The sequence below is a fragment of the Anabrus simplex genome, chromosome 2, assembly GCF_040414725.1.
Source record: "Anabrus simplex isolate iqAnaSimp1 chromosome 2, ASM4041472v1, whole genome shotgun sequence".
Classification (NCBI taxonomy): Eukaryota; Metazoa; Arthropoda; class Insecta; order Orthoptera; family Tettigoniidae; genus Anabrus; species Anabrus simplex.
In genome coordinates this window covers 558,405,181-558,418,880 of record NC_090266.1, presented here as the reverse complement: position 1 = coordinate 558,418,880, position 13,700 = coordinate 558,405,181, and positions in this window count along the sequence as shown.

Genomic DNA, 13,700 nt, shown 5'->3' with positions numbered 1-13,700 from the left:
CGCGTGAAGGACGATATAAACTCCCTCCAAGCGACACGACGTTTTTGATGGAAAATTCGGCGGGTTTGTGCCATGTGTCGTTTGAGCCGGAAGTAATTTTCAGGTGTTGCGTGCTGCCTATATTGTCGAAACAGTACTTTACGAGTTTGAATCAGCAAATGACATTCGTCATCCCACCACTTAACCTGCACAGGTTTCCTAGAAGATAAAGGGGGTGAAGCGCTGATGGGGTGATGAAGGTTAATATAAGCTGTTAAAATCTGCAGTAAAGTGTGATATGAAAAAGTATTTTCCGGTATTTTTTGTAACGCATCCTCAATGTAAGCGGTATATATTTGTGGTTTAAATCTCCTCAAAGATCGAATCATGTTATGTTGAAATGTGTGGTGGGGTGGAGAAAAGGGTCTGCCTACACCATAAGAAATAACAATAGGGAAATGATCACTAGAATAAGTATCACTCAAAGTATGCCAGGTAGCGGTAGACACCATATTTCGCTTACACAATGTTAAATCTACTGCACTAGGAGGTGCAGAAGGCGCAGTCAAACGCGTAGGAGAGCCATCATTCAAAATAGCAAAAGCATGGTTATTTACTTCATTAAGGAACTGTGTACCTTGAAGTGTATCCAAATGTCCTCCCCACAGTGTGTGATGAAGATTAAAGTCCCCAAAGATAAAAACATATGGTTCGGTAGTAAATTGTTGAAAGAATTGGTTCCATTGTCTCTCAGTAATGGAAAATTCAGGAGGACAGTAGATATTCACAAGTAAAAAATGCATATAATATAATCCTATAACATATGTATGGGGTATGGCCTGAATATTCGAATGGATGCGATATGTCACGGACGAGTGGACCAAAAAGGCAACCCCACCGTAACCGGGTCCATCATTACGTAAAACTTTGTAATTTGGATACTTAATGCGAGTCTCTAGATGAAACCAAGTTTCTTGTATTGCTAAAAAGTGAGGTACTGTTTCCTGTATTAATTTAAATAGCTCATGACGCTTGTTCATGAGACTTCTAGCATTCCATTGAGTGATTCTGATCATAGAATTGAATAAAACTACAAATCCTGTCCCTTAACTGGAATACATTATGAGCTAACGCGGGGTGATCACCCAATAATTGTACCAATTGCTGAATAGATTGGTAAAGACCACTTTGAAGATATTCTCTTTGCCTACGAAATGACGAAAGCGGTTGCGCCATGGAGGCGCTACTCGTGGCAACAGGTTCGTCCAAAGGTGCCTCCATCCGACGGCTTGCGCCGCCGTAAACAGGTGTAACTCTTGAAGCTGCCATCTCCATGCGGGGAATCTCTCGAACCAAATTTTGATAACCTTCCTTATCATATCCTGGGGCTGGTACTGGCCTCGGTGATTTTAAAAGTACTTGTGTGAATTTTCTCTTACGGGGATTCGACTGTGGAGGAGTCTGCCCCTCCCCAGTTAAAGGGGGAAAATTTTGGGAAGTGTCCACTAGATTATATTCACTAGGTTGGACTTTTTGTACAGCGTCCTTGAAAGATAAGTTCTGATGGCTCATGATCTTTTTAATGTGGACTTGCTGTTGGTGAGTTGGACAGTCAACATTGCCAGTTGAATGGGAGCCGCGACAATGCACGCATTGCAAGAAAGTTTCCGTACAGTTCGCTGTAGTAAGGTGCAATGCACATTTCCCACACCTGGGACTTGTTGCTCTGCAATGCTTATCAACGTGACCATACCGTTGGCATTTTTTACAGATGATGGGAGCAAAAACATATGGCTCCACCTCTAAATGCACCTGATATAATGACACGTACTGTGGAAGTTTCTGCGCACGAAAAACCACTTTTATAGATCCAGTAGGTACATACTGTGTGCCTTCTTCGTTAACAATTCGACGGTTCAAACGCTTTACAGATTTTATAGTAGCAGGAGACTTTAAGTGCTTTAATATAGCATCTTCGGTCAAGGTCTTCTCTACTCCCCTGATAACTCCTACCCGCAATACATTAGAGCTAGGTATATATGCCCGTAACTTAAGCTCAACTAATATAGGGTGTTTCAAAAATGAATTTGCCTGTACCGCATATACAAATTCTATTTGTACCCTATTTCGTCCCTTGCGGGCCACTGATTTTATGCCTGGAATATTTTTCTCATAGAAAATTCTACCCAGTGTCATAGGATGCATGTTACCGACATTGCCTGTTGCTGTGGACTCCACAAAAATAATGAAAGGTCCATAATGAGTACTAGGATAAAGTTCCTGCGACTCAGTCTTCGAAAGCGAAGCATCAGTCTCTTTATGCACTACCTCATTGGGTGGAATCGATGTACTCACGGTACTACTATTCTCACTTAGACTATCATCCTCATCCTGGTCCATTTGAACTGTCTCTTCCCGAGCAACTGGGAGGGTTGAAGGATCAGGAGACTCCTCACCACCACTTTGCTCCCCCATAACGTACTTATTACACTCGTAGAATCACTACTCTATACCGTCCACGCTACCTCCTCACAGCGACTGTCAACTCAACTGCACACGAGCACTGCCAAGAGGGAACTGCACTACCTGCAATAAATGGACAAGAATATATACACTTCACACGATGATTCACAGATGGTACAAGCCACCCGCTGTTGGTCACAGTGAACATAAAACTTTCACTGTCACCTAGAACGAACCCAGGATCTTCGGAGACGGGGTATATATAACCTGGAATTCCCTGCACGCTGTAAATAATTAAGAAAAGAAATTGGAGGGACCCTTCTTTCAATGCATGTTGGAATCTGTGCGACGTTGGCAATATTTAAATAGATGCACGTAATCATTGTATCCAAAGGAAAGAAACTCGCCACTTGTAGTTGTTTCCTTTCACTGAAGGAGACACCTTTACTCCCTTTAAAGGGAGTCATAAATCTCAGCTGTTCCCTGCCCGTGACACACTTCCAAGGAGCGGCCTGCCAGAACTTCCCAGGCAGTTATTTCACGGCAAATAATCTATTCACTTCTCTCAATACTGGCCACAATGGCATCACAACAAATCCCGGCTTTATTCGGCCGTAATTTACACATCCATATCGCGTATCTTAATGACAGATTCCAAGGGAACTCCACATTTTCATTTCACACTATATATTATGGCTACAGCCTGTTCAACCATCTCGTTTCTCCTCTCGGTACATTGACTACGATGCAGATTTAATGATGACCTCCTGCCACAAGGGTTCAAATTTCTTCACGCACTTGCGAACTAAATAATTTAACAATATATACCCCCAATCTCACGTTTCCATCCGTTGTGTTCAGCAGCATTACTTACTAATAAGGAGGGCTCCCTAATAGCTTGTGAAGTACAAAAAAAAATCAATTACTGAGATATCTTTGAAGAATCTTATCGGCTATATAAAGTTGATAACTGGAGTCGTTTACAGATAATATTTAGGCCCTTTTTACTTGACAGTACTTCACACTTAATTAATCTGAGGTCCTTAAAATTACGTCATGCATTATCAAACCCTTATTAAAAAATGGAAGTAAAATATGGTCGTTCCCAAACCATGAAGAAAATGTTCTATAAAAGACCCAAAATAAAAATGAAATTCTTATTATTATCCCTCTGAAATGGCATACTAGCAGTCTACGTTACATCTATGTGAAAAATCTACATATTTGCAATGGAACACGACCTTCAAAGATATAAATACTTGGAAATGTACTCAGCCTTCTGGATACCGCGTTCACAGCCTTACAGGAGGGCACATCCATGAATTACTCGAAATCCATGATGTAGTCAGCGATATGAAGTTCTCTGGTGACTAACTGGCAAGTCGCGGGCATGATGGCTTGACCTCGTTCGACGTTCCAGAAGGTCTTCGCTACACTCAGGCAAAATTCCGGCATTCAGCTGGACGTCCCGTTCTCTCTGCTACGCAGGCAAATTCTGGCATGCAGCTGGATATCCCGTCACTCCGACGCTCTTGTAGACTCCTTATGTAAATTAGGGGAAATTATCTCATGTGAGTGCGTTACTTTGTTACACACCACAATTTAAATACATGGTTGGATCTGCTCAATAGCACGAGCATTCCAACCCAATGCCGGTAATGTCTCTGCCGCCCGACACTGTTCCCTTCTCATATACCTATTCTTTCATAAACAGCATACAGCTATTCTAGGCCCTGAATAAAGAATGTCACTGGTTAGGCCACTACTGGGTTAAAATTTCTCGTCTCACACGACCGCACTTCATGCATATTCTATTTCACCTAGTCATGCGTAAGTCAGGCCCTCAACTGCATTATGGATTTATTTAACGTGACACTGCCCTTAATTATGCCGACAGTGAGCCGTTCACGCACTTTCTTTACGTCTCTCATTTATATCGAGCACACACACACTCCATACACTTTGCTAAATACGTGCCTATTTATGTTAATTTAGCCGCATTACTTTAGGCATATATGAGGCTCGACGCACGACCTCCTCGAAACACGGACAGCGGTCATTACGGTTTCGTACTGTTCCCACTATATTAATTAGCGGCACGCTGTGCTCGCAAACAGCTTACTTAGATTGTGGTTATTTCCGCAGATATTCACAGGCTTCAATAAATTACTGCGTTACACTGTTCACACACACAAAAAGAAAAAATGATTTCTTCATAAAGGACTCGCACACAAATCACGACGAACTACTACCGAACTGGCATTGCACTGAAAATGAACTGGGTAGTGTCTGCCTCTCAGCTCTTGACTATATAGGCGAGATACGCGAGACTCGGCTGCTTAGAGTGGGGGAAAAATGCAACCCCTTCTGAGGTATCGGTCCGGTAATATGCAACGTAGAGTGACGAACAGGGTATCAAAATGTACCTCTTGTATTCCCATTTCCACTGAGTGAATGTTTTTGAAATAGCTTCGTAGATTCTCAAGCAATCTTAAAAGCGTCCTTTTGTCTCTGTCAGTAAATGATGACGAGCACAGGGGATTCCTTGTGTTCGCTGGCACGGTTAGGGTCCAACATCTGTTAGTCATTAAGACGCACCCTTGTTTACAGCGTAGTTACCGCTCTGTCAGTTAGGTAGAGCACTTCTCGGTCTCATAATTATGCGTAAAATTCCCTGATTAAAATGAATGTTTGCACTTAATTATCCATTGAGTATATTGCGATTTATAAAAATTAACAGAAAAAAAAAACAGCTGAGTTCGTAAGTTGGCAGTGGTGAATGAGCGAGGAAAACAGGGTATAATGTTAGTTTTCACGTTGGATATACTCCCTGGGCTCAGCTAGTGACCTAGATTCTCTGTCACGTGATAACGCGTCTCTTTTCATCTCGCTCGCGGTTGGAGTGAGAAAACTTGAGTACGAGCGCTCCTGCATTGCCTCGCTGCTAATTACCAGCAACTAGAGCTAGGTCGCGCGACTCTGGATACTGCAAATCGAGTCCCGGAACGGGTTGAAAAAATTCTAACTTGGGCAGTTTTTATCGTAGAATGACGCGGAAAACGGCATATTTCATCTGCTGGATATCATGACATACCATAGGTGACGTTGTGAACGGTCACACCACGTACAAAAAAAAAAAAAAACCACTTAATTTTTTGTTCCTCTCGAGACACTATCTTTGTGTTTCTGTGTGACACTGTGAGCTACAATATCTGTTTTCCCTCCATGCGAGATATTAATATCACACTGACACGCGGAACAAAATGCATACCGGTAATAGTTTCCTTTATTAGACTGTGAAATGAACGGAAATTCAGTTTTATAGGTATCCCTGAACACTTGGAGATAACGTTTGTTATGTTTTGTAGTCATCATGTGAAGAGGAAATACCACAAACTGTCACCGACACAACTCTCTGAAATACATTGAAGTCATTAAAATTCTGATCAACACAAAAGCACTGATACGCGAAACTACCATATACAAAACAGATCAATATGTCTCGTAGATTATTAACATATGACTTCGACAGGGGGAAAAGCACAGAAACGCAAGAAAAAACACGTGGTCTAAAACTCCAACGAAACTACGCACAGAAACTAGCGCGCGAACCACACAATAACAAACTCACTCTTTAATCCCGATCAACGCAGTCCCTAGCGGTCGGTAGTGCGCATGACCTTCTCTGACTCGTAGGGCGATTGCCGTCCCGAATTCCCACCTAAACAGCGCACACGCTGCTGTAGTGAGCGGGAAATACGATACACGAAGACGACGGATGATCCGCCCGCCAAATAAAGCATCAAATACCGGTAAATATGCTTAAAAATGAGGTTGCGTAAATTACACAAGCACATAAGAATTCGTCCTCGGGGAAGAATACTGACCGTACTAGAGGTTATATTGGTCAAAAATAGGAAGAAATAAAACTAAATCGGAAAACCGGAAGACGAGTTAAAAATCGGAAAGTTTCCGGGTAAATCGGAAGGGCTGGCAGGTATGCAACATTCTGCCACACAGTAGTTTTCCGAAAAATTAATGTGAAATGTACATAAAAACAACATAAAACAAAACCGTACGTAACATAGTAACAGGCATTTTTACAGTGAATCTGTGGTGACATAAGATGGTGATGGATGCAAGTTTCCGGCTTCACTAGCACCAATACTACGAGATACGGCGCTGCCGTCTATTTACTACATGTCTGAGTCAATTACTTTGAAGTACTAGTACGTTGTAGTATGGTCTTTCGCCCAACAGATGTCGGTACTTGCATCAAGATAGTAGGAAAACAAAATAGCTGGTGCATGCTTGACGTTCAAATAGCGAAAATGCATTCTGAAGTGGTTTATCAGGTTTGATAATGCCGTTGAAGTGCAACGTCAGTGGAGGAGGGAGTTTCAAACAGAACATTGAGACGCATGGAGCGATTTGTGATATTCACAAAGGAAGACCAGGAAGAACGCGTACAGCTACTAGTCCTGCTTTGTTGGCTCTCGTGTTAAAAAGGTTCACTACTTTTCCACAGAAGTCTGCTGCACAGTGTGCACGGGAAGTAGGGATTAGAAGTACAAATGTGCAAGGAATTTTGAAAGCTGCTAAGTGGAAAGTTTACATCCCATGATTACTGCATGCATTTAATGATGATCCCAATCGTCTTCAAGTAGACAAGGCGGTCAAACTACCAGGGGTTAATTTCTGGTGTAGCCTGTCATCCAGGGTCTTAGTAGGACCCTTTTTCTTTGATGGTACTGACACTGGAGAAGTTTACTTGGAAACGTTACACTCATTAATTTCACCAGCTGTGCATGTGCTTTATGGAGCTGATGATGTCTTCTACGAACAGGACAGGGCGCCACCACACTACCATGGATCACGATCTGCAGGGACACTGGATTGGACGAAGAGGGTCCATTAAGTTCCCCACACGATCACCAGATATTACCCCTATGGATTTTTACTTGTGAGAACTGTGAAAGATCAAGTCTATCGACGTAAGCCGTGCACGCTTGAGGCCCTTCGCCAGGAGACTACAGCGGCATGTGCAGCAATCTCCATTGAAACGTTGACCAACGTAGTTGCAGTGACCGCTCGTCGTTCTGCTGTGTGTCTGGCAGCCAACGGCGAACATTTTGAACATATGCTTAACTGAAGACAGTACTATATGTGAGATCAGTATTTCAAATAAATAACAATAATAAGCCTCCGTGGCTCAGGCGGCAGCGCGTCGGCCTCTCACCGCTGGATACCGTGGTTTAAATCCTGGTCACTCCATGTGAGATTTGTGCTGGACAAGGCGGAGGTGGGACAGGTTTTTCTCCGGGTACTCCGGTTTTCCCTGTCATCTTTCATTCCAGCAACACCCTCCATTCTCATTTCATAGCATCTATCAGTCATTAATATATTACTTTGGAAGTGGCGACCCCATCGTACTAACAGCCTATATATGCTTCATTCATTACATCCCTGACCCAGTCAATGACTGGAAAACAGGTTGTAGGGTTTTCAACGATAATAAATAAATAGATTTTGTTCCATACGGAGTGTTATATTTTTCTGATGAACTCTGCAGTGATACACCGTAGTTTAGTATATTTGTTTGCCTTATGTGTGATTCAGTCTTGTTTGTTAGTAGAAAGTAATCATGATTGATCACATGGCATGAATATTAGAACCTTGTATCCCTGTCTTTAGAAGACAAGTATGAAAATGGTTTATTTTAGAAAATTACACCTGTGCTATATATAAGCATTCCAACAAATACCTAATAAATATATCATACAAGAGAAATTATCTAACGCATATTCATGGAAGAAGCATATAAAAATTCACTGGTCAATGCTAATATGGTGAATGGGCGAAGTATAGGAGTAGTAGTACAATGCGTTAGAAATTGCTCTCCACAACAAGCAGTGCAGCCTATCCGAGTGCACAGTTTGGGTGGAAGTATTGTCTGCTCAGGGTCAGATGAGAGTGGACAGTTTGAGAGACTGCACAACACAGACTGAACAAAGCCAATAACAAAGCAACTTGAAAAGGAGTGAATTGTAAACCTAATGATTGTTGTACACTTACCAGGTTCACAGCAGATGTTGAAAACATTTACCATGACATTCCATGCATTGGGTAAGGCTTTTGCACTTATTATCAAAAACTTTTACCAATGTTTCACTAAGTATTGAGTTAATGAAACTTCTAATTTCTCAATTGTTCAGGGAGTAGAGTGATAAACTGCAGGCTTGGCAACATCAAAAAAGTCAGGTGACAAATGGTTACTACGTGATGGTCAGAGACCTTGTGAAATTATTCCTTCCAAGACTATATCACTCAAAAATTGCACGTAGTGGCTGGAGGTATGAGCTGCGGCTCAGTCTTGTTGGAAGAATGAGCCCATAATTTCTGTTTTATTCTGTTCTGCACTGAATGTTTGCAAAATTTAAATAGAGAAATCATCAATCAATCAATCAATCAATCAATCAATCAATCAATCAATCAATCAATCAATCAATCAATCAATCACTACTGATCTGCATTTAGGGCAGTCGCCCAGGTGGCAGATTCCCTATCTGTTGTTTTTCTAGCCTTTTCTTAAATGACTGCAAACAAATTAGAAGTTATTGAACATCTCCCTTGGTAAGTTATTCCAATGCTTAACTCCCCTTCCTATAAATGAATATTTGCCCCAATTTCTCCTCTTGAATTCCAGCTTTATCTTCATATTGTGATCTTTCCTACTTTTGAAGACACCACTCAAACTTATTCGTCTACTGATGTCATTCCACGCCAGCTCTCCACTGACGGCTCGGAACATACCACTTACAGTTACAATTTCTTGTTTTTATATCCACCTTATTCAATACATAAAAATGTTTATTGTCTCTAAAAGGACATTTACTACAATACAAACATTATATGGGACATGTTTCGATCATTGTGTCGAGCATCTTCAGCCATTTTGTACAATTATCTCAAGGTTGAGTCACTAAATAAACCTTATTTTACAATTATTTATTCATTAAAATGTTGTTACACGATAAAATATCATTACTATATAAAAAGTAAACTGGAAGAAGTACCAATTAAAATGGGTCTATAATAGACTAGATGTTAATCACAGGAAGTTGATGTCCAAGTCATAGAAATGTGCCAATTACGTTGTAAGACTTGGCTAAAAATTTTTAGTCAAATCTTATAATAATATTTTAATGAACAAATAATTGTAAAATAAGGCTTATTACAATGACTCACCCTTGAGATAATTGTACAAAATGGCTGAAGATGCTCGACACAACGAGCGAAACATGTCCCATTTAATGTTTATATTGTAGTAAATGTCCTTTTAGAGACAAACATTTTTATGTATTGAATAAGGTGGATATAAAAACAAGAATTTGTAACTATTAGTAGTACATTCAATACGGGCAAAAACATGAAATTGGTCTTGTGCAACATACCACTTCGTCGAGCAGGTCGTCTCCTTTCTCCCAAGTCCCCTCAGGCAAACTCTGCAACATTTTTGTAACGCTACCCTTTTGCTGGAAATCACCCAGAACAAATCTAGCTGGTTTTCTCTGAATTTTTCCACTTCTTGAATCATGTAATCCTGGTGAGGGTCCTGTACGCTGGAACCCCACTTTCGTTGGGGTCTTACCAGAGACTTGTATGCCCTCTCCTTTACATCCTTACTACAAACCCTAAATACCCTCATAACCATGTGCAGAGATCGGTACCCTTTATTTACAATCATATTTATGTGATTACCCCAACGAAGATCTATCCTTATATGAACACCCAGATACTTATGATGATCCCCAAAAGGAACTTTCACCCCATCAACACAGTAATTAAAATTGAGAGGACTTTTCCTATTTGTGAAGCTCACAACCTGACTTTTAACCCCGTTTATCATCATACCATTTTCTACTGTCTATCTCACAACATTATCAAGGTCATTTTGCAGTAGCTCACAATCTTGTAACTTATTACTCTGTACAGAATAACATCTGCAAAAAGTCTTATCTCTGATTCCATTTCTTTACACATATCATTGATATATATAAGAAAACATAAAGGTCCAATAATACTGCCTTGAGGAATTCCCCTCTTAATTATTACAGGGACAGATAAAGCTTCGCCTACTCTAATCCTCCGAGTTCTATTTTCTAGAAACATAGCCACCCATTCAGTCACTCTTTTGTCAAGTCCAGTTTCACTCATTTTTGCCAGTAATCTCCCATGATCTACCCTATCAAATGCCTTAGGTAGGTTAATCGTGATACAGTCCATTTGACCTCCTGAATCCAGGATATCTACTATGCCTAGCTGGAATCCTACAAGTGGAGCTTCAGAGGAATAACCTTTCCTAAACCCAAACTGCCTTCTGTCAAACCAGTTATTAATTTTGCAAACATGTCTAACATAATCAGAAAGAATACTTTCCCAAAGCTTACGTGCAATGCATGTCAAACCGATTGGCCTGTAATTTTCAGCTTTATGTCTATCACCCTTTCCTTATTATAGCAAATTGTCTTTAGTACATCCCCTGAAACCTTATCAATTCCAGCTGCTTTTCTAGTTTTCAACTTTGTATCTTACTGTAAATGCCATTCTTGTCATACGTAAATTTTAATACTTCTTTAGTGTTAGTCACCTCCTCCATCTGGAATTTATCCTTGTAACCAACAATCTTTGCATACTGCTGACTGAATAATTCTGTCTTTTGGAGATCCTTGCATACACACTCCCCTTGTTCATTAATGATTCCTGGAATATCCTACTTCGAACCTGTTTTTGTCTTAAAGTACCTATACATACTCTTCCATTTTCCACTAAAATTTGTATGACTGCTAATTATGCATGCCATCATGTTATCCTTTTACAATTTTTTTTTTTTTTTTTTTACAACCTGTTTTTTTTTTTTTTACATCTCACCAACACAGATAGGTCTTATGGCGATGATGGGACAGGAAAGGGCTAGGAGTGGGAATGAAGCGGCCATAGCCTTAATTAAGGTGCCTGGTGTGAAAATAGGAAACCATGGAAAACCATCTTCAGGGCTGCCGACAGTGGGGTTCAAACCCACTATCTCCCGAATACTGGATACTGGCCGCACTTAAGCGATTGCAGCTATCGAGCTCGGTAATGTTATCCATAGCTGACTTCTTTGCTAGATTCAATTTCCTATGAAGTTCCTTCTCCTTACTTCCACAGCCATTTCTAACTCTATTTCTTTCCAACCAGCACCGCCTTCCTAGTCTCTTTACTTCTCTGTTATAATATAGTGGATCTTTACCATTCCTTACCACCTTTAAAAGTACAAACCTATTTTCAAATTCCTCAACAATTGCTTTAAATCCATCCCAGAGCCTGCTTACATTTTTATTTACCATTTTCCATCGATTATAGTTACTTTTTTTAAACTCGCTCATACCTCTTATCAGCCGTATGGTACTGCCTAACAGTCCTAATTTTGATACCTTCCTTTCTTTCACATTTATTGATAACTATGGCAAAAACAACTTTGTGATCACTAATACCATCTATTACTTTGGTTTCTCTATAGAGCTCATCTGGTTTTACCAGCACCATATCCAGAATATTCATCCCGCTAGTCGGTTCCATCACTTTCTGAATCAGGTGCCCTTCCCATATTAACTTATTTGCCATTTGTTGGTCATGCTTCCTGCCGTTTGCATTTTCCAACTGACATTTGGTAAATTGAGATCACATGCTACTATCACGCTCCTTTCCATATCGTTTCCCACATAGCTGATTTATCTTATCAAATAATTCTGAATCAGCGCCAGCGCTACCCTTTCCCGGTCTGTACATTCCAAAGACATCAAGTTGGCTATTATCTTTAGAGATGAGCCTTCCACCTAGAATTTCATGTTTGTCATCTTCATCTGAATCTACTGCGCTGTTAGAAAGTATTGGCCCAATAATTCGTGAACCTGAAACTGCAATCCACACGCCAATCTTTTAAGAATGAAGATGTGTTTAACGAATTGCATGGTTATTTTTTAGATGTCCAGAGTTTGGTATTTTAACGGATTATGTAGTCAGTTAAATGGAACCAAGCTTCATCGGTAAAAAATATTATACCTAACACTTCCTTTCGATGATTAAAAAAACACTGAAACCACTCACAATAAAAAAAAAGTCCTCTTCTCTGCATTCACCAACTTCAACTTCTGAATGACATAAAATTTATATGGATAAAGATTAACTTCTTTCTTCCTGCTCTATGCGCTGTGAAGATAGATACACCAGTCTCCTGTGCCAATTTCTACATGGATTTACATGGAGAAATATCCAAAAGTTTCTCTTCTGTTAAAACTGGTGGTCTACCGCTCCTGAGAGCACAGAATACAGCACTGCAGCTACGAAATTTACTTATTAAATAAAGCGTGGTGTATTATGTTGCGGTAAAACCGAGTCAGGAAAGCATTCGTGAAATAGTCTTTCCACTGTGTCCATATATTTATCACCTTGCTGGAAAACCCACTCCACTAAAAATGTTTGCTCCTCTGTAGTAAGCATTGAAAGTCTTACAGACTACTGATCACCTCTCCTGAACTTCACTTTGACAGCATCTGCATCCCTCCTGGATCGGCTGGAGCATTACCAACATATGCAGTATCACTGCCAGCCAAGGTTACTGCGGAGACTCATTTCTAACACACTGTAGTAGTGATAATCTATGGACTGTTGGCCCAAACAACATCTGCTATTTTAAAAATATGCAGCACAGTTTAATCAAGGAAACAAATCAAGGTGATTAATGATGTATACTAAATGCATATAAAAAGTTTTATAATTTGTTTCTGAAAGAAGTACAATACAGTTCCATAAACATGTATTTTGTATGGTAAAAAAAAATAATACAACAACCCTTTCTTACCAGTGATTCATACAATTAATTTTGTTCTTAAAACAACATGGGAGTTTATAATACTGTGCTGGAGTAAGTGACAAATTCTACAACTTTACTTGTGCTATTATACAAATATGAAAATTAATGCACTATCTATTTTCAGCCAGCAAAAGTTCTGCATGATGGCCAAATTTGGTCATGACAAAAGTACAAAATTACTGCTGATGAGAACAATTTAAATCTCTTTTCGAATTCTAGTCTTTCCCTATTACTAGAAGGAAAATCATTTGTTAATGTTAAACTTTATTAAGAAGAATCTCTTTTCACCCATATACTTTCTTTTATAAAACCTTTCTCAATATCTTCTCAGAATTCCACCCAA